Raw genomic sequence first — 24,193 nt, 5'->3', positions numbered from 1 at the left:
ATTTTTTAATTTATTTATGATAGTCACAGAGAGAGAGAGAGGCAGAGACACAGGCAGAGGGAGAAGCAGGCTCCATGCACCGGGAGCCCGATGTGGGAATCGATCCCGGGTCTCCAGGATCGCGCCCTGGGCCAAAGGCAGGCGCCAAACCGCTGCGCCACCCAGGGATCCCTCCACTAGACGTTTTAATCACTGTCTGTACTTGCTCTGTGGTCACAATAACGACAAGTGCTGGAACTCTTTTGATTCAGTTGAAAAAGTCTCTCCTTTTCAAGACCCTTCTGGAAAAAAAAAGAATGTATACCTATAGAATTTGTGTATATATATATATATAATCTATTTTGTTTATAGATTCTATTATACATGTACATATATATGTGTATATTTTTGTATGTGGTTATTTAATTGTTTAATTCAAAACCTCTCTGGATTTTTTTTTAAAGATTTTATTTATTTATTCATGAGAGACACACAGAGAGAGGCAGAGACACAGGCAGAAAGAGAAGCAGGCTCCCTGCAGGAAGCCCGATGTGGAACTCCATCTGGGGATCCAGGGATCATGCCCTGGGCTGAAGGCAGATGCTCAACTGCAGAGCCACCAGGGATCCCCCTCTCTGGATTTGAAATCAACTTTACAATTCATAGTTGACCACTAAAAAACACGTTAAAAAGCCAAAATGCGGGCAGCCCAGGTGACTCAGCGGTTTAACACCATCTTTGGCCCAGGCTGTGATCCTGGAGCCCCAGGATCGAGTCCCACATCAGGCTCCCTGCATGGAGCCTGGTTCTCTTTCTGCCTGTGTCTCTGCCTCTCTCTCTGTGTGTCTCTCATGAATAAATAAATAAAATCTTTTTAAAAAGCCAAAATGCTTAACGTGCTCACTCTAAGTTTGCAATACTTTCTAAGATAGTCCAATACTTTCTAAAATAGTCATCACAGAGGAAGACAAACCATGAGAGACTCTTAACTCTGGGAGACAAACTGAAGGTCACTGGAGGGGAGGAGGGTGGGAGGAGGGGGTAACTGGGTGACAGGCATTAAGGAGGAGGACATGAGACATGATGAGCACTGAGTGTTAGACATAACTGATGAATTACCAAACTCTACGTGTGAAACTAATGATGAACTAGACGTTGGCTAGTTGAATTTAATTTAAAAAGGAAAGATAGTCTAGTTGAGAGTTGGATCTCAAGCCACAGACTTGGGAAGATCGGGAACAGAAGCAGGAGGCCATGGCGCTTTGGCGAAGCCAGGGCTGCGACGTGACAGTGACACAGGTGCAGGGAGAGGCTGGCTGCGGTGAGGAGGAGGGGGGAGCCAGGTGACCCTCCGATGCGAAGGTTGTCTCCACAGAGTGGGAGGCTAAGGCAGCTAAGTCAACGAGCTCAAAAATTTTTCCTGTAGAGCCTGAGCCAGGTTCTGGGGATGCAGTAAAAGCAAGTCTGCCCTGTTGCTGGTGAGGGGGGAAGAAGGAAGCTTCCAGACACATGTGACAGGCTTGAAGGAAGTACTGGGCAGCGTGGGGGGAAATCTTCTGTTCCTTCTCCCGATGCAGACAGATTGCAGTTCTCCCTCCTGTGAATCTGAGCTGGCCTCAGTGACCTGTGAATGCGACGGAGGCGATGCTACATACGTCTGGGGCTCATTTAGAAGATTTGTGCCCTGCTGGGGATTTACCCCAAAGATACAGATGCAGTGAAACGCCGGGACACCTGCACCCCGATGTTTCTAGCAGCAATGTCCACAATAGCCAAACTGTGGAAGGAGCTTCGGTGTCCATCGAAAGATGAATGGATAAAGAAGATGTGGTTTATGTATACAATGGAATATTCCGCAGCCATTAGAAACGACAAATACCCACCATTTGCTTCCACGTGGATGGAACTGGAGGGTATTATGCTGAGTGAAGTAAGTCAATCGGAGAAGGACAAACATTATATGGTCTCATTCATTTGGGGAATATAAAAAATAGTGAAAGGGAATAAAGGGGAAAGGAGAGAAAATGAGAGGGAAATATCAGTGAGGGAGACAGAACACGAGAGACTCCTAACTCTGGGAAACGAACTAAGGGTGGTGGAAGGGGAGGTGGGTGGGGGGTGGGGGGTGACTGCGTAACAGGCACTGATGGGGGCACTTGATGAGATGAGCACTGGGTGTTATGCTATATGTCGGCAAATTGAACTCCAATAAAAAAATAAAAATAAAAAAATAAATAAACAAAAAAAGAAGATGTGTGCCTCGGTCGTCTCGAAAACTTGCTCGGCAGGGAGCCAGCCGCCACAGAAGACATGCCACCCCCTGGGCCTGCCATGCTGGCGAGACCCCACTGAGGGTCCTCACAGTCCCCACCGAGCCCAGCCTGGCAGCCGTCCCCATCAAGGCACCAGATACGTGGGTGAAGCCATCTGGGACCCTCCAGACCAGGTGGTGGTAGCACCTACATGACTTCAGTCAACGTCACGTGGAGAGAACTGCCTGCCTGAACGCCTGAAATAGAAACAATAACATACGGGGCTTGCAAGCCCCTGGAGTTGGCCTAACGTTGTCAAGCAGCCACTGATCACCGGAACAGGTAATCCCCACCAGAGCTGGACACACCACGTCCTATGACCTACCAGCTCCTCTCCGACATACATATCCAACCAAATTCACCTTTATTTGCACCAATAAGACATATATGAGAAGTACAGAGTAGTCCCAACACAGTCCCAAACCAGAAAGAACCCAAGAAAGGGAAGATGAGAATTATACACCTGCTGGATTGGCTGCCTGTGACCTGAGTAGCGTGACCACCACCACTCTGGCCTCTCGGGGCCTTAGCCCAGCCTCCTGCCTCTGTTCTCATTTTTCCCAAGTCTGTGGCTTGAGATCCAACTCTCAGCTGGAGGGTTTTTTATATTTATTTATTTATTTAAATTCACCTAGCCAACGTCTAGTACACCATTAGCTTCAGATGTAGAGTTCAGTAATTCATCAGTGGCATTCAACACCCAGTGCTTATCCCTTCATGTGCCCTCCTTAATGCCTGCCACCCAGTGGGGATATAACTGTAAAAACTCCTAATCATACATATTTTATTTTTATTTTTTTAGGTAAGCTCTATACCCAAAATGGGGCTTGAACTCATGACCCGGAGATCAAGAGGTGCACACTCTACCAACTGAGGTGCACACTCTACCAACTGAGGTGCACACCCTACCAACTGAGGTGGCCAGGGATCCCCAGTTAGGGGGTCATGGAGTGCTGTGTATGACACCCACTGTCCCGGCCGAACACCACCCCACATCACCATGTGTCGGCCAGCCCTTCTCAGAAACAAGCCCATTTTCCTTCTGTGTATGTGTTCCAATCATTGCACACTTGCAGGGTCCCGGGTCTTGTGCCTAACGATAGGAAAGAAGAAAACAAGGACAGAGAGAGACAGGAAGCGGGGTGGGGGTGGGTAGGACAAGGGAGGGGAGGATGGAGAGAGGTCTCTCTCATTTAAGAAACAGGCATGTAAACAAATAGGTACAACACACCCAGCTGGTGGGCGCCGCATTCTGGGTTGCACACCGTTTTCACGCTGGTCACGACAGTTCACCTGATAACCCCACCCGTCGCCCGCACCCCCGCTGGAGAGGGGACTCCGTGAGGCCAGGGCTGGATGTTACTGACTTTTCACTTCCCACAGTGTCCAGCACAGGGCCTGGTGCATAGCAGGTGCTTCAAGTCATTTTTTTTTTTTTTAAACCGAAGAGTGGAAGCAAACCAGAGCTAGGTGGGGGTATGAGGTCCCCCGTGAGGTCCCCCTGAGCCACTGTGAGCCCTCCTCCATGTGCCCTCAGGGAGCTTGCAAGAAACTAGTCACCAGTCTGGTCTCGGGTGGACAGAAGCCAAGGCCTGTGGACAGCATTCAAAGGCTGCGGCCCCTTCCCCAGGGTCCCAGGACTCTGCCGTCATGCCCAGGGGCCCACAGAATAACACAGCACCATAAAGGGCCAAGGGGACCTAGGGGGCAAAGCGGGGTCCTGGAGGCTGAGGAGGGAGTTCAGCTGACCCCACGGGTAGAAGGAAATATGCAGTAGGTGCATGACATCTTGCTGGACCTGCTTTTGTGCTCCGGAGGCAGGTGTTCTGGACCCCAGAGAGCCCGAGAGTCTGGGCAGAGCTGAGCAGGGAAGCCCTTCATCTGTCGGCCTCTACAGCAAGGGCATTAACCCTCCGTGAGCCACATCACAGCTGGAATTTCGAAACTGTGCGGGGTTTAGAAAGTGCCTGTGTACACATACACAGGTATGCACATACACACACGCAGGCACACGGTTAATAGGACGCAAATCGTGTCTTGGCGCTATTGATCTTAATGATCAAATGTAGGATCTCTTATTAAATAAGAGATTAGTAATTATAAAACGTGCAAGTGCAATTAGAAATGTGCAACTAATATCGTGTGCGTGCGTGGGGAGGGGAGTCTTGCAACTCTTAAAGGCTCAGAAACATCGGCTGGTGCAGGCGCAGACACTGAGAATTCCAAAGGAAAGGGGGGGAACAATCGCACGTGTGGGACTTCTCCGTGTCAATAGAGGGCGTCCGTTACCTTTGCAAGCGTCTAGCAGTTTGGGATTTTTGGTTTTTGGTTTTTGTTTTGGAGGGCGTAGGCAAGATCCTGAGCTATATCTAATGTTTGTTTTGTTTGGCTGTGGACTAAGGCACTGGGTGTGTGTGTGTGTGGGGGGGATGGTAACTGGTGGCTAAAAAGAATTAAATGAATATTGCCAAAATGCCAAATCCCTTTTGCATGGAACAGAGTTTAAACAACTTTATCTCTCCGCTTAATCCCGGGTGTAGGACCGAAAGTCCTTAGCCAGTACCCTCCCCTCCCCGCCCCCCCCCCCCCCCCCCGTCACAGAGCCAACAGTTTAGGTTAACCGACTGGGGTCGTTGGATCTTTCCATTTTGCACACGAGCGTGCGTGTCCCGGTGACCCGCTGCACGCGAGGGAATCGGTAATTCGGCAAAGGCCCACTAGAGGGAGCCAAATGACTGCTTTAGAACCATTCCCCGCGGGCTTCCTTCTTGGGAAAGGGCTTTTTGGTTAACATCCATCCACCAAGCCTCCTTCCTCCCCTTTGCTTCCCAGAGATTTAGGAAATCAGAAGTAATTCTAGCACTAGAAATGTATGTTCTGTTTTTTGTTACTTAACAACTCACACATTTTAAACACAAAAATAATTCCGCTGTGGTAAAGCATTTAACAGTGTGAAGATTCTCTGCCCTCCTGATAGGGTGTTGAATCATTCAAGAAATCTTGCCTTAGGAAGAAAATTAAATTGCGGATGCACAGTGAGGAATAAATCCAGTCAAGTATATTGCTGGACTAGGGGCTGGGAGCGAATGGGAGAATGATTTATGATTATAAATTACCTAAGTGAGTTGATCACTTTTCATATATTCTCAACAGCATTTTACGCATCTGTTTTATTGTTATTAAATTATTATTTTTGAAGTAGAGTTGGAATACAGTGTTGCATTGGTTTCAGGTGTATGCCATAGACATCTGATGATTCTGTATATTAATTACACTAATGCTCATCACAGTAAGTGAGTCACCATCGTCACCATACAACGTTATTACAATATTATTGACTAAGCATCTGTTTTAAAAAGGACTTGACCATGAATTTTCCTCTTTTTAAAAAAAGACTTTATTTATTTATTCACAAGAGACACAGGGAAGGCGGCAGAGACATAGGCAGAGGGAGAAGCAAGCTCCCTGTTAGGAGCCGGATCCAAGACTCTATCCCAGGACCATGACCTGAGCCAAAGGCAGATGCTCAACCACCGAGCCACCCAGGCGTCCCTGAATTTTTCTTCTTCTACTCTGATAAGGTTAGCTTTGCATTAGGAACCACCTAGACAAATGCATCTGTCTAGACTTAGGAGACTGTCCATTGAGCTCAACAGCCTTCTCCCATTGTCATCGCCTGTGACCGGGTGCTCAGTATGCCAGGAACTGCTGGGGAAATGGTGCATCTGAATTTCAGCCAAATTCTTTTAAAATATCCTCTCTCCTTATTGATACCCACCCTCACCTTTCTATCCACAGCCTGGAGCCATTGGGTTCTTCTTCTGAGACCCCACAGACTCTTTTCCTTGAGGAAAGAATTTTTTTTTTTGAGGAAAGAATTTGATCTTGATTTTCTCTGTATCCCCAGAACTCAGCAAAGTGCAAGGTACATCCTAAGAGTTAATCAGTGTTTGTGGAATATAAATATATAATATCTTTATGAACAGAGTATAAAACAATAACTAAGCAGCATGTATTTCTATGTGCCAGCCTTGCTCTCTGGGCATTAGATACGTGTTAATTCATCTCACCTCCAGAACTGCCTTATGAAATAGGTCATGGGCACTACTATTACCTGCATTTTAAAATTGAAAAAAACTGAGGTGATTGATGAGGATTAAGTAGTTTTTCCATAGTCATAAGTGACATAAACTGTGGTTTCAACCCAGAAGGCCAATGTCAGTGCCAGCACGCTCAACCCCCGTGCCCTAAAGACCTGCAGCCAGGAGTTAGAGAGGGTATAGCTCTGCAGACCCTTACCTGCTTCTTGCCCACACATTAAGGGTCCTGATTAATTCACAATTGAAAAAAAAAAAACTATTGAGGAGAGCAACATACAACTTCCCTTAAGCCTTAGTTTGGGCAAACAGCCACACCGCTATAATGAGATCCCCTCCCCTCAAAAGAAATACAATGGCTAAAAGAAAAGAAAACCGTTTATTTCTGACTCATATAATAGTCTGGAGAGAGTGTTCTGGGGCAATAGGCAGCTCTACTCCATTTGGTCATATTCAGGGACCAGGCTCTTCTGTCCTATGGCCCTGTCATTCCCAAGGGCCTTTTCCTCTGTGTGGCTGGGGGTCGGCCATGCTGTGTCCAGGTCGCAGCCACCAGGAGGGTGGAAGAGAGCATGGGGGAGGCACACTCCCTGTCATAGGTGCCCCATCTTTGGGGAGAACTTGGTCACAGAGCCACACGTAACATCCGGAAAATGAGGTCTCACTGGGCAGCCATACATACGGCTACCAGTCCATTGCCCTGGAGAAAGGCAAGGCGGATCGCGATGAGAAATTACACTGCGCTCAACCCTGTGCCTGTCAACATTTCACTATTCACTCTCAAAGGATAGACATTGTTTTCTCATTAGAGGATATTAGTACGTGGAAAAGAAAATTATATATATATATATATATATATATATATAGAATGACAGGTGAGGATTTTTAAAAAATTCATAACTGTAGGCAATGGTTTCTTAGATAGGACACCAAAACCGTAAACAACAAAAGAAAAAAATTAAAAACCGGGCATTATCAAAATTAAAAACTGTTGTTTCAGAGGACACCATCAGGAAAGTGAAAAGAAAGCCCACAGAATGGGAGAAAAGTCTTTGCAAATTATACATCCGAGAAGGGCCTTGTGTCTAGAATATGAAAAGAATTATTATAGCTATTATAAAAAGACAACCCAATTTTTAAAATTTGGCAATCTGAATAGCTATATCTCCAAAGAAGATGTACAAAATGCCCAATATGTACATGAGAAGTGCTCAACATCAGTAATGACTAGGTAAATACAAATCAAAACCAAAATAAGATACCCTGCTCCACATCCACTAGAAGAGCTATATTAAAAGATGGGTAATATCAAGTGTTGGAGAGGATGTGGAGAACCTGGAAGCCTTGTATACTGCTGGTGGCCATGTAAAATGGAGCAGCCACTTTGGAAAATAGTCTGACATAGGGTTACCATCTTCTACTCTTAAGTATATAACCAAGAGAAATAAAGACATATGTCTAGATGAACATTTGTGTACAAATGTGTACTTGAACACAAATGTTCATAGCAGTATTGCTCATCATGGCCCAAAGAAAACAACCCAAATGTCCATCCACTGATGTGTGATACCTATATAATGGAACATTATTTGGGAGAAAAAAAGGAGTAAAGTAGGGGCACCTGGGTGGCTCAGTTGGTTAAGTAACTGCCTTCGGCTCACGTCATGATCCTGGGGTCCTGGGATCGAGCCCCATGTCGGGCTCCCTGTTCCATGTCTCCCTCTGCCTCTGCCCCTCCCCGTACTCAGGCTCGCTTTCTCTCTCTCTCTCTCGCTAATAAATAAAATATTTTTAAAGGAGTAAAACAGTGACATATCTACAATATGTATGAACCTCAGAAACATTATACTAAGTGAAAGAAGCCCATCACATAAAGCCACATATTGCATGATTCCAATTATATGGAATGTCCAGACTAGGGAAAGCCAGAGAGTCAGAAAGCAGGTTAGTGGTCACCTAAAGCTGGAATATGGCGAAGCTGGGGGGGCGGTGAGAGCTAAAGGGTCTTGGGGTTGTTTGGGGGGATAATGAAAATGTTCTAAAATTAATTGTAGTGATGGATATAATATATGTAAGTGCATTAAATACAGATGGTCCCTGACTTAGGATTGTTCAACTTACAATTTTCTGACTTGATGATGATGAAAAAGCAACACACATTCAGTAGAAACCACACTTTGACTTTTTTTCCCCTAGGCTGGCGGAACAGCACCATTCCCTCCCATGATGCTGGGCAGCGAGCCACAGCCCTGTCAGCCACACGATCACGAGGCTCAACAACCCATATACTCACAACCATTCTGCACGCACACAGCCATTCTGTTTTTCACTTTCAGCACAGGATTCAATAAATGACATAAGACATTCAACACTTTGTCATAAAATAAGCTTTGTATTCGATGATTTTGCCCAACTAATAATATAAATGTTTTGAGCTCATTTGAGGTGAGCTGGGTAAAGCTACGACATTAGCTATATTAAATGCACTCTCAACTTACAGTATTTTCAATTTACGATGGGTTTATTGAGATGTAACACCACTGTAAGTTGAGGAAGATCTGTATACTAAAAACCATTGCACTCTAAACTTTAATTCAGGGCCATGTATACAGAACGTTAATTTTTCCTCAATAAAGCTCTTAACAATCAGAAGCAGCTAGAACAAAGGGCTCATACTAACAAGATGAAATTCATCATGACTCCAAGTAACATCCAGTGTCTGGATTCTGAAAAGCCACTGAACAAGTGCAGCATTGGGGGAGATGTGGCTTGACAGTGACACCAGGGTAAGGGGGTCAATATTTCTGCAGATCACAAGCTTATTATGAACAAACAGCACAACAGAGTTACCAGAACAGTTAAATATGCTGAGTTGAAGGTTGTCCCCACCCAACGGAACTTACAGTGGCTGTTCTAAGCTTTAAGGCACAGGGTACTCCGGAAAATGCAGTCAACAAACACGATTCAGTTTGAAATTCACTATCAGGAAAAAGAAACACGAAAAAGTGAAGTTCAACAGCAGTTATTGCCAAGGCTTTGGTGTCAGAGGGGTCTGGCTGGTGTTCCTGGTTGTGACTCCCATCCCGGGTGTGCCACTGTCAGGATCTGAGTCAGGAGGGACTGCGCAGACCTGAGTGGGGAAGTCCTCACAGTCTGGGGCTGTTGGCTGAGTGTCTGCATTGGCAGCCCGGTTGCCAGGCTCTCTGTGGACACTAATGAAAAAGGAAGGGGGGTGTGGGCAGTGAGTGAGTCAGGAATCAAGTGGTTTTGAAAGAGGAAAATCAAAAGTATAACAGGTGTAATATTTTAAAAATATCTCCCAATTAGGGACACCTAGGTGGCTCAGTGGTTTAGCGCCTGCCTTCAGCTCAGGTCATGATCCCAGGGTCTTGGGATCGAGTCCCATATCGGGCTCCCTGCTCGGAGCCTGCTTCTCCCTCTGCCTGTGTCTCTGCCTTTCTCATGAATAAACAAATAAAATCTTTTTTTAAAAATCTCCCAGTTATGCTTTCTTATCGGTAAATAAAGTCAGTCTCTTGTTATCTATTCTTCCCAAAATGTCAGCTTGACTTTTCTCCATTTGCACTCCCACCCTGCAACCCCCTCTCCCAATAATCTGAAGACAGAACAGAAAGTTTGAGCCACATTAAGGACATTTCATCGTTCTGACTAGGTTTCCAATGTACCTTTGAACTCTCTGGCAGAAAGAAAACAAAATTACTTACATAGTCCCCATTTTCATGAAGGTGAAAACATATCACATTTTCAAGATATAAAAGATTTACTGACACAATAGCAAGAAGAATTTTCTGACATGAATCTTGGTTTTAGAGGGTAAGTTGTAGGTAATGGAAAATCATTTTTCAATAAAGCAACATTTTATTTTATATGTGTTGCTCAGACGTTACTGATCTTTCTATTATTTCTACCAGAGGTTCACATATGTCAGAAATCCATTTAAATAGCTTACTTTCTGCTATAATCCAGCCAAAAGATAAATAAACCAGCAGTTATTTATGTGCCTCTTCTGTCTTGGCACTGGTGCGAATGGAAGAAGAGATAGAGAAACTAAGAATGGGATTTGCCTTCTAGAAACTTCCTTGGAAGATAGCAATAACACACAGGAGATCATTTGAAACATGAAACAGAAGAAACTCAGATACCAGGGTGGGTGGCAGCCAGGCACCTTACCTTTGTTGTGTGGGAGTTCCAGAGGAGAGACCACCAAGAACCACAGAGGTAAATAAAGCAGAGTCAGAATGACAATCTGGACACCCAGTCTCATCAGTCTGACCAGCCTTCTCCATAAGGAGGGCGGGAGGCTCAGCCCCATGTAAGAAAGGCTGGTCCCGTGCCAATGAGGCCAGGGAGCAGAGAGGGCCACGCCATAGGCCTCATTACAGGACAGCCATCCCCCACAACAGATGCAGCCCCACCCAAACAAGAGAGTCTGGGGACAAAGGAGACCTAAATCCCTTGGCCAACCCCCGCCCCCCTCAGCATTGCTGCAGCCTCAAAGGGGCCAGGTGGCACCAAGGGCAAGTCTGCCATCCGATCCTGGGAACTGGCATTTTCAATCTGCTCAGCTAGAAATGTAACGACTTCTTGCTTCCCTTCGCCAGGCCAGCAGAGAGAAGGTGCAGACAGCCAAGTGTGCGCCGTGTCGCTTAGCCAAAGCTGAGAAAGCACAACCAAAGAGCAGCCTCCTTCAGAATGACAGGGATTCATGAGAGAAAAACTGGATGTTCTCCACTCTTTTTCCTGGCCGCCCCTGCTTGGTCATGAGCGCAGGATTGTCATAGCCAGAGACGTCGGCTACATGGCTCTTCTTCTCAGCTCCAAACAGGTGTAGTAACGGAGCATAGCTACTTGTGCGAAGATGAAGATGATGCATGCTAAGTTCTTATGCCTGATAGCTGACACCTAGAGGCTTCATTGTTAGCTGCTATGACCCTGTTGATTTCTAGGATTTTTGTCCCTCCATCTGGCATTTCCAGTCCCTCTCCCCCTCGGGGCAACCTTCCAGCAATAGGTCTCCGGGGATGCAAGGGAAGAGGGTTAAACCCTCTCACCACTCAGCATAGCAGGTGTCTCAGCAACAAGTCAAGCGGTGGCCTGAAAATAGCCAGAAAGTTGGCAGGGTACCTCAGTAAACCCCAGGATGTCATTTCCAGGATTGCAATGTGCCGTCACTTCATCTACAGATACACAGAGTCTGCTCACCTCCCCCGGCACTCTGCCTCACCAGGAGGAAGCAGGGACAGCCGTTTGTATACTTCGCCACTTCCACTCAGGGCCCCTCTGCCGCCCCACGGCACACTCATCCACCATTCTGTCTCCAAGGCTCTGAGGAAGGCTGAATCATGGGCCCGCACTCAGCCCCTGGAAAATGTGACTGTGCGAGGTTCCACAGCAAAGGGGGAATTAGGGTGCAGGTGGAATCGGGCTTGCCAATCATGTGATCGCAAAATAGAGTATCCAGCATGATGTTGGTGGGCTCTAAGTGATCACGTGGTTCTTAAAAGCGGAACAGGGAGGCAGAAGAAGAGAGGCAGAAGGAGGCTACAGTAAAAAGTGGTCAGAGAGATGCAGGGTCGTGGCTTTGCAGTCGGAGGAAGGAGGGCAGCAAGCCAAGGAATGTGGGCAGCCTCCAAAAGCTGGACAAGGCAAGGAGAGAGAATCTCCCCAGAGCTTCTAGAAAGGAACACAGCCCTGCTGGCACCTCGAAATTAGTCCCGTGAGACCTGTGTTAGACTTTCAACCTATAGACAGAAAGACAAAAAATTTGTATGGCTTTAAGCCACCAAGTTTGAGGTAATTTGCCATGGCAACCATAGAACATGAATATGAGGCCTTTCTGCTCATCTGGTGACACCCATTCTGCTTTCCAAGGTGTATTTCTTACAGAAGTGGCACATCATCTCCATGATTCATTATTTTTAAAAAGATTTTATTTATTTATTTATTTATTTATTTATTTATTTATTTGAGACACACAGAGAGAGAGGCAGAGACACTGGCAGGGGGAGAAGCAGGCTCCCTGGGGAACCTGATAAGGGACTTGATCCCAGGACCCCGAAATCATGACCTGAGCCAAAGACAGATGCTCAACCACTGAGCCACCCAGGTGTCCCCACGATTTGTACTTTCATCCTGGTATCACAGGCTAGTTGAATACTAAGTCCCTATGGCCCACAAATATGGGTAAAAGTGTTTCACACTTGGGAACTCCAGTGAGAGCCTGCCTCAAGAAGTAGAGTGACTAAGGAGTCCTTTGAGCGGGCAGTTGTGGGCGTGCTCAGGGGTTGCCAAGAGCACCCAAGTTCTTCCTCAGAAACCCTTCAGTATCTTCCAACCTCATCATCACCATGGATCCTTTGAGCCCCAGCATTGAAGTTGTTATTCTTTTCTATTTTTATTCATCAGAGATACCTATAACTTCCAACCAAAGCTTGTGATTAGCCTGAAATGGCCAGAGCTCTCACAATGATTCATAGAATTCCAGGAAAAAAACAAAGCCAAGAAGCTTTAGAAGTCCAATATTCAGTAACTGTTTGACTGTCTGAGTTTTTATTTAATATTTAATATTTAAAATACTTGGAAAAGCCCCATTACCACCTCTCTGCCTTCCTAAAGGCCTCAGATTGAGAACTACTGAAAATATTTCATTTGTGTGATCCATTTACTCCTTAGTATCTAACTCTGTTCATGCAATTGTTGTTTCTGAGTACCTCTAAGTTCCCGGGGTTTTTCACTGTATTGGTAGATTCACTTCAAAGTCAGCTTAGATTCTGATCTATCAAGTGCACAGCAATGGTGACATCTATTGTGGGCCTTGGGGACTCCATAACCTCATACTGAAGCTTTCCGCAGTCCATCCCTGGGGAAACAAAGGGGCTGAAAATAAATCCCCTACAATCTCCTTTTTGGGCCATATACTCCCATTCCAAAACTAGTTAAAGCATGTACTTCCGGTTTATGGGAGTGTAAACTATTAGAGCCACTGCTGAAAACAGTTTGGCATTAACTATCTACTGAAGTTAAAAGATATGCATGCCCTGTCACCCAGAAATTCCTTGTCTAGGTTTATACTCAAAGAAATGTCTGCACATGTGCACTAATAATGCTCATAGCAGCATTATTCATAATGGCCCAAACTGGAAACATCTATGGGATAATGATACATAAAAAGCAGGGTGTTCATATGATGCAATACTATATAGCAGTGCATGAATGTTGCTGCATGCCACCACATGGATGTATTTCTATTTATAATGTTGAATTAAAAAAAGCAGATACACAGTAATGTTCTATGATTCTTTTTATACAATGTTCAAAAAGCAGATGAAGTCATAGCATTTGGGGCACCTGGTGGCTCAGTGGTTGAGCGTCTGCCTTTGGCTCAGGTTGTGATCCCGGGGTCTGGGGATCGAGTCCCGCATCAGGCTCCCTGCATGGAGCCTTCTTCTCCCTCTGCCCGTGTCTCTGCCTCTCTCTGCGTGTCTCTCATGAATAAATAAACAAAATCTTAAAAAAAGAAATCATAGTGTTTAAGAATTCAAGCCTAAGAGACAGAATTCTAAAGAAAAGGATGAAAAAGTTACCCTGATTATTACTCCTGGAGATGGTGATCAAGAGGAGACATGAGAGGGACTTCTGGGGCACTGGCCACATTCTACTTCTTCACCTTGGTCGGTAGTAAATCTTTGAATAAATACATTTTTCTGTCTGTCTGCTTTATTTCACACTTTTAAAAAGAAAGGTTAAAAATCTTATTCTAAACTATTTCCTTTAAAAATGCATTACATCTGGGCAGCCTGGATGGCTCCGTGGTTAGTGCCGCCTTCAGCCCAGGATGTGATCCTGGAGACCCAGGATCAAGTCCCACGTCAGGCCCCTTGCAGGGAGCCTGCTTGTGTCTCTACCTCTCTCTCTCTCTGTGTCTTCCATGAATAAATAAATAAAATCTTTAAAAAAATAAAAAATAAAAATGCATTACTCTGAAATTTTCTTGTTTTATTATTTCCCATTATAAAACACATTTGTGAGCAAAAAAAGGCCATTTGAAAACAATCAGAAAAGTGGGAAAAATCACTTCTAATTCTTTCTCCCAAAGAGAAATACTATTAACCTTTGGTATATTTCTTTCCAATCTTTTTTTTTTTTAATTCGATTTGCCAACATATAGCATAACACCCAGTGCTCATCCCATCAAGTGTCCCCCTCAGTGCCTGTCACCCAGTCACCCCCACCCCCCACCCATCTCCCCTTCCACCACCCCTAGTTCGTTTCCCAGAGTTAGGAGTCTCTCATGTTCTGTCTCCCTTTCTGATATTTCCCACTCATTTTTTTCCACTTTCCCCTTTATTCCCTTTCACTATTTTTTATATTCCCCAAATGAATGAGACCATATGATGTTTGTCCTTCTCTGATTGACTTACTTCACTCAGCATAATACCCTCCAGTTCCATCCATGTCAAAGCAAATGGTGGGTATTTGTCGTTTCTAATGGCTGAGGAATATTCCATTGTATACATAAACCACATCTTCTTTATCCATTCATCTTTCGATGGACACCGAGGCTCCTTCCACAGTTTGGCTATTGTGGACATTGCTGCTAGAAACATCGGGGTGCAGGTGTCCCGGCGTTTCACTGCATCTGCATCTTTGGGGTAAATCCCCAGCAGTGCAATTGCTGGGTCGTAGGGCAGATCTATGTTAAACTCTTTGAGGAACCTCCACATAGTTTCCCAGAGTGGCTGCACCAGTTCACATTCCCACCAACAGTGCAAGAGGGTTCCCTTTTCTCCACATCCTCTCGAACCTTTGTGGTTTCCTGCCTTGTTAATTTTCCCCATTCTGACTGGTGTGAGGTGGTATCTCATTGTGGTTTTGATTTGTATTTCCCTGATGGCAAGTGATGCAGAGCATTTTCTCATGTGCATGTTGGCCATGTCTATGTCTTCCTCTGTGAGATTTCTGTTCATGTCTTTTGCCCATTTCATGTTCAATCTTTTTTCTATGACTACTTTTTAATGTTTGTATTTCTCCTTGTAGATGGTCATACTGCTTCAAATCTATATTTTAATGTTTTTCATTTAACATTGCCTCTAAGCATTTTCTAAAGATTTCATTTATTTATTTGAGAGAGAGAGAGTGAGGAAGAGAATGAACAGGGGTGAAGGGCAGAGGGTGAGAGGCAGAGGGAGAGGTAGAAGCAGACTTCCCTCTGAGCAGGGAACCCAATGAGGGGTTCTATCTCAGAACCCCAGGATCATGACTTGAGCCAAAAGCAGATACTTAACCAACTGAGCCACCCAGGCACCTCTATTTTAAAAGTAATTGCAGGGATCCCTGGGTGGCGCAACGGTTTAGCGCCTGCCTTTGACCCAGGGCGTGATCCTGGAGACCCAGGATCGAATCCCACGTTGGGCTCCTGGTGCATGGAGCCTGCTTCTCCCTCTGCCTGTGTCTCTGCCTCTCTCTCTCTCTCTCTCTCTCTCTGTGTGTGTGTGTGTGTGACTATCATAAATAAATAAAAATAAAAAGATAAAAATAATTGCAAACCTTCTAAATGATTATTTAATGATGATGTATTTATTTAATGATGCATTATTAAATGACATATCAACTTGAACAGCATTTAGGTGGCTTCCTCTTCTTTCTACTTATCAATAGTGTCATGATAGAATTTTCTGTGTATAGTCTTTTACGTATTTCAAATTATTTCCTGAGAATTGATCCCTAGAAATGGAGTTTCTGGAGCCAAAAGTAGTACCTTTCTAAGATGTGAAGCATGTCCCTTTTCCAGAGCCAGAGTTCAAGGAATTTATCAAGTCCAAACAGGCTCATCCTAAGTTCATTTAGAATAACTCCTCCCAGAACTAGATCAACAGGTCTACTGCTCTCTCCAAACTGCACTTCAGTTCCAGCGGTACCATGAAAATTGAGCTCACATTCCTTTCTCTCTCTTTCCACAGAGATGCATAGTTCAGGTGTACTTAGGTCACCTAGTAGGATCCTTTAGAGAAGCAGTGCTATAAGCTCACCAGTCAGTCTCTAAATGCTTACAGCAAGAATTCTGACAAAGTTTTTAGAGTCTTCATTGTGAAATGAGAATACTGATGCCTATTTTGGAGGAATATATGTGAGCATAAATAAGATAATGCATGCAAAGTATTAAGTATAGTGTCCACCACATAGTAAACTGTCTACAGACATGAGTGCTCTTCCTTCCTTTTTTTCCTGAGACCCACTTCTCACAACCTCCCAAATGGTGACAAGATCAAGAGAGAAAGAGAAGGGACATTTTCAGGAAAAGAACCCACAAAAACCTTAACTTCCAAGTATAATTTATGAGGTGGCAACATTTACAGGATGTAATTAGAGAGGTCCTTCCCCCAAAGGGGTCCTGTAATAAGAAGGCCCTTCCTCCAGGAAGACCTGAAAGTCTTACCAGTTGAGTCATTCTTGTAAGCCAAGGAATTGTCACCAGAAGGCTGAATCATTTGCTTTGTCATAGTTTTGCATAGGGTAGTGTCTCTCCAAATGTGGTTATTGGACCATTTTAGAATCACCTGTATATTAGGGTGAGTAAAGCTAGATGCTGTAATAAACAGTCCCAAAGTCTCAGTAGCTTACCAGCATAAGATTGCAGTTATTGCTCATTTCGTAGTTCATTAATGGGCTGTAAAAGGTGGTCTTCCCATCCAGGGGCACAGATTCTCTCCACCTAATGTCTCTACTATCATCTAGGGTCTCAGAGTCTTCTGCTACATTAGTTGTATCCAGCTGACAGATAATGAGAGGAGAAAGAATGAATGTTGAGAATTCAAGAGTGGTTTTAGGGACCAATGCTAGAAGTCATCTATATCACTTTTGCTTCACATTCTATTGGTCAGGACTCAATCATACAGTCAAGCTCTGTTTAGCTCAATTCAAGAAGAAAGGAAAACAATTTTGGTGATCTCACTGCATACCTGGGGTGACTGTAAATATATGAATTTCAGTATACATATTTGTACTATACATATATTTTTTTCAGTGGGTCTGAAAAAATACTGCATCAAAATCTCTGGATCCTGGGATCCCTGGGTGGTGCAGCGGTTTGGCGCCTGCCTTTGGCCCAGGGCGCGATCCTGGAGACCCGGGATCGAATCCCACGTCGGGCTCCCGGTGCATGGGGCCTGCTTCTCCCTCTGCCTGTGTCTCTGCCTCTCTCTCTCTCTCTCTGTGTGACTATCATAAAATAAAGAAAAAAAAAATCTCTGGATCCTAGGAATGTGACATTGAAACATATGATTTTTATGGATACTAAACCAGGAGCACTGGCCCAGAGGTAGCTTTGATGGCCTCAGCACAAGTGACAAAGGAGAGGCAGCCCTGTCATTGACTATACCTTAGGTACCAGGCTGAGTACCCAGAGTAGTTTTGCAAATCTTCAAGAACCTGCAACAACTGTAGTGTAAGGACTCCCAGGATGCTTGCCCTCAACACTCAGATTCCAACATCACACCGAGAGTGGGTAAGCATGGCATTTACCAGATCCTTTTCTCAGCAGGTTTTTTAAAAAAGATTTTATTAATTTATTCATGAGAGACACACAGAGAGAGGCAGAGACATACACAGAAGGAGAAGCAGTTTCCCTGCGGGGAGCCTGATGCCAGACTCCACTCCAGGACCCCAGGATCATGACCTGAGCCAAAGGCAGACGCTCAACCACTAAGCCACCCAGGTGCCCCCTTTACTCAGCGATTTTATTCTTCCTCAGACAAAGGAAATATTGTAAGGCTATACTGAGTAACAGAAATAGGAGCCAGCCCACATAACTCAAATGCATTTACTTTAGGGTTATTGTTGAGGACATCATTTTATGGGGACACATGGAAGAAATTTCTCTCAGGTGTCACTACCATAAATAGGTGCTTTTTCTGTGAGAAAGCAGTTTATTTGTATTTTACACACTGTGAATCATGACATTTATTGTGTTTCCTCTTCACACTAACTTTTGGGAAGTTTAGAGCCAAAATTTTAGACAATCTTTTTGCAAGTATACAGAACTTAGTCCCAGTATATCTTATTCTACTTTTAATGCAAATATTCATGTTGTTTTCTTAACTTGTCAAAGTGTACATCTTTGCACATGTTTCTTGACTTCTATTTTCAGCAAGCAGGGCGTAGAAATGGATTTTTTTTGTTTTTTTTTTTTGTTTTTTTTTGTTTTTTAGAAATGGATTTTTAACTATTAAATAGGATGTTGTGACAGAAAAGTGAACAGAAATATTAATCCGTGGTCTTTTGGCCATGTTTTAGCCCAAGATAAATGTTCCCCACAAATGACATGCATGAAGCCTTCTTCGTCCATTTAACCCAGCACCAACTGACTTTCCTCAGAGACCTCAGAACAGAATTAATTAAAACCAGATGCACCTTTTTTTTTAATTTATTTTTTTATTGGTGTTCAATTTACTAACATACAGAATAACACCCAGTGCCCGTCACCCATTCACTCCCACCCCCCGCCCTCCTCCCCTTCTACCACCCCTAGTTCGTTTCCCAGAGTTAGCAGTCTTTATGTTCTGTCTCCCTTTCTGATATTTCCCACACATTTCTTCTCCCTTCCCTTATTTTCCCTTTCACTATTATTTATATTCCCCAAATGAATGAGAACATATAATGTTTGTCCTTCTCCGACTGACTTACTTCACTCAGCATAATACCCTCCAGTTCCATCCACGTTGAAGCAAATGGTGGGTATTTGTCATTTCTAATAGCTGAGTAATATTCCATTGTATACATAGACCACATCTTCTTTATCCATTCATCTTTCGTTGGACACCGAGGCTCCTTCCACAGTTTGGCTATCGTGGCCATTGCTGCTAGAAACATCGGGGTGCAGGTGTCCCGGCGTTTCATTGCATTTGTATCTTTGGGGTAAATCCCCAACAGTGCAATTGCTGGGTCGTAGGGCAGGTATATTTTTAACTGTTTGAGGAACCTCCACACAGTTTTCCAGAGTGGCTGCACCAGTTCACATTCCCACCAACAGTGTAAGAGGGTTCCCTTTTCTCCGCATCCTCTCCAACATTTGTTGTTTCCTGCCTTGTTAATTTTCCCCATTCTGACTGGTGTGAGGTGGTATCTCATTGTAGTTTTCATTTGTATTTCCCTGATGGCAAGTGATGCAGAGCATTTTCTCATATGCATGTTGGCCATGTCTATGTCTTCCTCTGTGAGATTTCTGTTCATGTCTTTTGCCCATTTCATGATTGGATTGTTTGTTTCTTTGCTGTTGAGTTTAATAAGTTCTTTATAGATCTTGGAAACTAGCCCTTTATCTGATATGTCATTTGCAAATATATTCTCCCATTCTGTAGGTTGTCTTTGAGTTTTGTTGACTGTATCCTTTGCTGTGCAAAAGCTTCTTATCTTGATGAAGTCCCAATAGTTCATTTTTGCTTTTGTTTCTTTTGCCTTCGCAGATGCACCTTTCTAAGATCACTCTGTCTCAGCCATCGTTTCTTTTTCTGAGGTGGAATCATCTTTTTATGATCCCAGAGATAGCACAGAACCTGATACTATCAAGGGAGTAGAATGGGTGAATAGCTCTTGGCTTTGATAAATTTTGCTCTCTGTCCAAACCTGCCCACAATAATGTTTAAATCAAACGATGGAAAGAAACCTGGGGGGAAAAATCATGTAGTTTTAAGACATTCTAAGGCCATTATTTAGTAAAATTTTCTCACACTCAATTTAATAGGTAGGCTACAGAAGGGATTAAGAGAAAGATATCCAAGTATTCACTCAATTAACTAAAATTTCGTGGGCGTTTTTATGTTCTAGTGCTAGTGGCTTTCAGGTTATTCCCATTTTACACACATCCAGACACGCAAAACAAGCACACCCTCGGGGAAGGGAAGGAGGTATGGAGAGAATGTGGTCGAATTTCTTTTGGGACCGACTTGAGAGATGTCGCCTCCAAAGGCGGGGGCCTTTACCTTCAGCACCAAGGCCAGCGCACCTGGCTCTTGTGGGCTCTCCTCCTCCTCACTCGGGGACTCACGCCCAGAACTGCAAAAAAGAAATATTCTTTGTCAACTAAACTCGCCTTCCTTATTCTTAAAAGCTTCATAAATTGTTCTTCATGGAGTAGCCATTGGTACTAGCAGGAAAAGTTTCTGACGACAGGAGATGAAAATTCACTGGAGATCTGCGTCCTTCTGAACATGGGCACGCGCACGCGCGCATACACACACACACACACACACACACACACACACTGTTGCCAGATGGTCTCTATGTTGGTCGAGTTCTGCTCTCATCACTCCCTGCACCTCTTAGCACTGAGAAACAGGCAGAGCATTTCTTGCCTCTGGTTCCAAAAAAAAGTGACATCCGTGCACAGACGGAGACAGAAGGTGGGAAAGGACCACAAATGCTCAAGATTCTGGTTTTCTGAGATCTGTTTTTCTAAGAGCTTTTATCCCTTGGCTTTGTGTATAAGTCTTGCCGGTAAGGCTAACTAACAAACAATAACAACCTACCAAACAGCCGTTTCCAACTAAAGTAAATAAAATGTGAGGGAGAAAAATGGGACAATTGGCAACGTTATCCCCATTTAATGGATGGGGAAATTGAGCCGGAGACGTTAAGCTACTTGCCCAAGGTAACACAGTGAGTCTGTGACAAAGACGAACCAAAAAGCCAGATTTCGTCTTCCTTTCTGCTGGTCTTTCATCAGCAACATACATATAGTTGCCAACTGTCTCCAGGAGCCCCAATTCTGTACCCCTCCCTCCGGCCCAATTATCTGAAAACCAAAAGAGTAGAAAATCGAAAATGAGATGGAGGTCGGCAGGGACGTGAGGCAGCGGATTGCTGCCGCTTCCATGCTTCCTTTTTCAGAAGCTAAAATCGACTCTGCCCTTCCTGGTTGACAGCCCCTTGCCTGCGGCGCGACTCCTGGCCTCGGCGGGGGTCCGCGCAATCTGGGCGCCTCCAGCTGCCCGTGCTCCTCCACGAGTCGCCAGCCGCAGAGCTCAGGGCCAAACTGGGACGGAGCGAGGGCGCCCGGGAACCGGCGCCCGGGGCCCTCCCTGCCCGAGCCGCCCCGGGCGGCGCCGCTCGCTCTCCCTGCCCCGCGCGCTGCTCGGCCTGGAGCGCAGCGGGAGGCAGGGAGGCCGCCGGGCCGCCGGGGCGCCGGAGCGCTGGGGAGAGGCCCGGAGCCTGGGCTGTGCGCGGCGTGGAGCAACGGTTTCCCTCAGCCAGCTCCCTCCCGGGTTAGCACTCGGTGCCAGGGAGCAGCACGGGTCTATCCCCCCGCCGCCTCCCTCCCCAAGCGCGCCCGGGCCAGCTTCCATCTGATTAGAATGTTTCTTCCATCTGATTAGAATGACAGTAGCTTTCAAGTCATTCATTAGGAGAAGAATTTTAGTCTTAAAAGAAAAAAAAAGAGGGTCCCACTGTAATTGTGAATCGTAATAAATGCAAACTTCTGGTGCCTTCCTCCGCAGTATGTAAGACAGTAAAAAATGTGTCTCGTCCAAGCGCACCCCCTCCCCAAGCCCATTGTGAAGTCAATCGCTAACAAAGGGGACGTGTGAATATTCAACACCGAGTCTTTCAGTTGTATTTTCCGGAATCCCTGAGTCGGCTCTTTTTTTTTTTTTTTTTTCTCTAAATCGGCGAATACCTGTTTAAGTTTTAAAAGCACATGGAAATAGCCCGCGAGCGACCATATAATTTGATTTGCCAGGCAATCTGCAGAGCGATCGCACATCATTTATAATGTTCATTGAGCATTTTGCCTAATTGTGTCTGTCTCTGAAAGGGCAGCGCACCCCCTCCCGACCGCGAGCGGCACAAGTGGCGACATTCCCATGGAGCGGCCGCGCGGCAGCTTGTCGCATTCAGTGCGGGCGGCCGGGCCGCGCGCTTCCCCGCCCTGCGGCCGGGAGCGCCTGACACTAATAGCTCGCGGCTCAGGTACGAGCGGGCGCCGCGCTGACTCCATTCAATTCACAACCGGCCGCGCTTGCAGGTGTCGCCTTTTGAAACCTCCATTCAGGCGGCCGCTGTTCACTTCTCGCTGCGCCGCGGGTTTTGTGGAAGCGCAAGAATGGGGCTGATTATGCCGGTGCCCACATGCCGCCCCCGCACGCCCCCACCCCGGCCGGCGCGAGGCTTCCCTCGGCCAAAAGGGGCGTTTAATTCGTTCTGGGGCCGCAGAGAGCCAGCGTGGCCGACAAAGCCCGGCTCCCCAGGTAACCCCGGTTCCCGGCGGCCCCGGGAGGGGGCGCGCGGCGCCAGAGCACCGGCCCCCGGGCGCGCGCTGCCTCCCGCGCCGCCGCGATCCCGCCGACGCCCGCCGGCCCCCCAGCCCGGCCAGCCAGGGTGCCTCGGCCGCCGGCTCCCGCGGCCCCCGGGCCGGGCCCGCCCTCGGCGCCGCGTCCCCGTCCCGCCTCTCTGTCCCCAGAGCCAGGACGGCCCAGCCGGGGAGACGGAAGCTCAGCCGGCAAAGGGCGGTGGCCGCGGCCGCTTTGCGCGCGGGTGCGCTCCCCGTTACGCGTGGCCCGCCCCCTCCGCTGTCTCGGGGGGACACCGCGACAGCGCTTCGGGGAAACGCTGGAGACGCTCGCTCCTTTTATCCGCCTCTGCGGCTCGGCGCCGGGCGCGCTAAGCTCCAGGGCGCCGAGCGGGCTTGGGAGACGGCGAGCGTGGCCCGGAATACACGCAGCGGCTGAGCGCTCCCGCCCGGTCGCCTTCCCCGGCCGCCCGCGCCCCAGGTAGGGCCTCCCCCCGGCCCCCCGCCCGCCCCGGCCGTCGGGGCTGCGCGAGCCGGATCGCGCCCCCGAGCGCCCCGCCTTCTGCTGCGCGCCGCGCCCGCCCGCGGGGAGGGGGCGCCAGGCCGGGAGCCGCGGGCCCGACACCTGCGTCGTACCTTGCAGGGCGCAGTGGGCGTCGGCCCCGGCGGGGGCGGGGGCGGGGGCGGGGGCGGGCCCGTCCCGCTTTATCATTGGATTTCCGCGGGCGTCCGAGGACGCCGGCACCCATTCGTTCCACTCGCTGCGCTCTGTGAACGAGCCCCGGCGGGCGGGGGGCCGGGCTGGGGGAGGGCCGGGTGGTCTCCCTCCCCCCCCCCCCCCCTCCGCCGGCCGAGCCGAGCACAAGTGTTGGGATTCCCACGGGCCGGCGTGCTCTGCGGCTGGAGGCCCGGCACCCGGGGCCCGGGAGACGCGGCGGACACAGAGGGGTTTGTAGACGGGGTGACCTCCGCGCTCCCTCTCTGAAAGGGCCTGAAAGGAGCCGTTTATGGTGCATTACCAGTCAAGGGCTCAGGTACCAGCGCCTTGTGTCGGGAAGCCCCGGCGGCCGCCCGTGCTGCAGGTGTCAACTATACAAGCGCCCCGGGAGCGGGGGGCGGCGGGGGCGGGGGGCGAGCCCGGAGAAGGGGGCAGGGGAGGGGCGCCCGGCCGCGCCAGCGCCCGCCACTCGCGCGCTTGGGTTGTTTTTTCTTTGGCAGAGCAGCCAGCCTGGGGTGCAGGCCCGGGTCCTAAGGGGGTGGTAGAGAAAGCAGCGGGGGCAGGGGACCACAGCACGTTATTTATGGGCTTCTCTTGATGGAGGGGGGAGTCGGGGGAGGCTTTGGGCCTCTGCCCAGCCCCAACCCAGTTTCCTGGCTGAGGGCAGAGGGAGGTCACAGGAGAAGAGAACTTCTGAGTGGGGGGCGAGGGCTGTGCCAGCACTTGCCCATGTTGGGGTGCTTGGGCCTCCAGGGGCCTGCCGGATTTAACATGGATTTCCCAA

At 47.2% G+C, this 24,193-nt stretch overlaps 1 long non-coding RNA gene across 1 annotated transcript; it reads right to left on the bottom strand.

The window, feature by feature from the left end:
• Positions 1-18,949: 18,949 nt before the first annotated feature.
• LOC140632866 (uncharacterized) lies at positions 18,950-23,362 on the bottom strand. Its single transcript, XR_012030525.1, has 3 exons — positions 23,328-23,362; positions 20,386-20,458; positions 18,950-20,069 (listed from the first exon to the last, which is right to left on the bottom strand). It is a non-coding gene; the product is annotated as an uncharacterized lncRNA (long non-coding RNA).
• Between the last annotated feature and the right edge of the window lie 831 nt (positions 23,363-24,193).

The sequence above is a fragment of the Canis lupus genome, chromosome 5, assembly GCF_048164855.1.
Source record: "Canis lupus baileyi chromosome 5, mCanLup2.hap1, whole genome shotgun sequence".
NCBI classification, from domain to species: domain Eukaryota; kingdom Metazoa; phylum Chordata; class Mammalia; order Carnivora; family Canidae; genus Canis; species Canis lupus.
Note: the sequence above shows the minus strand (reverse complement) of the source record. Positions and strands in the feature narration are given on the sequence as shown.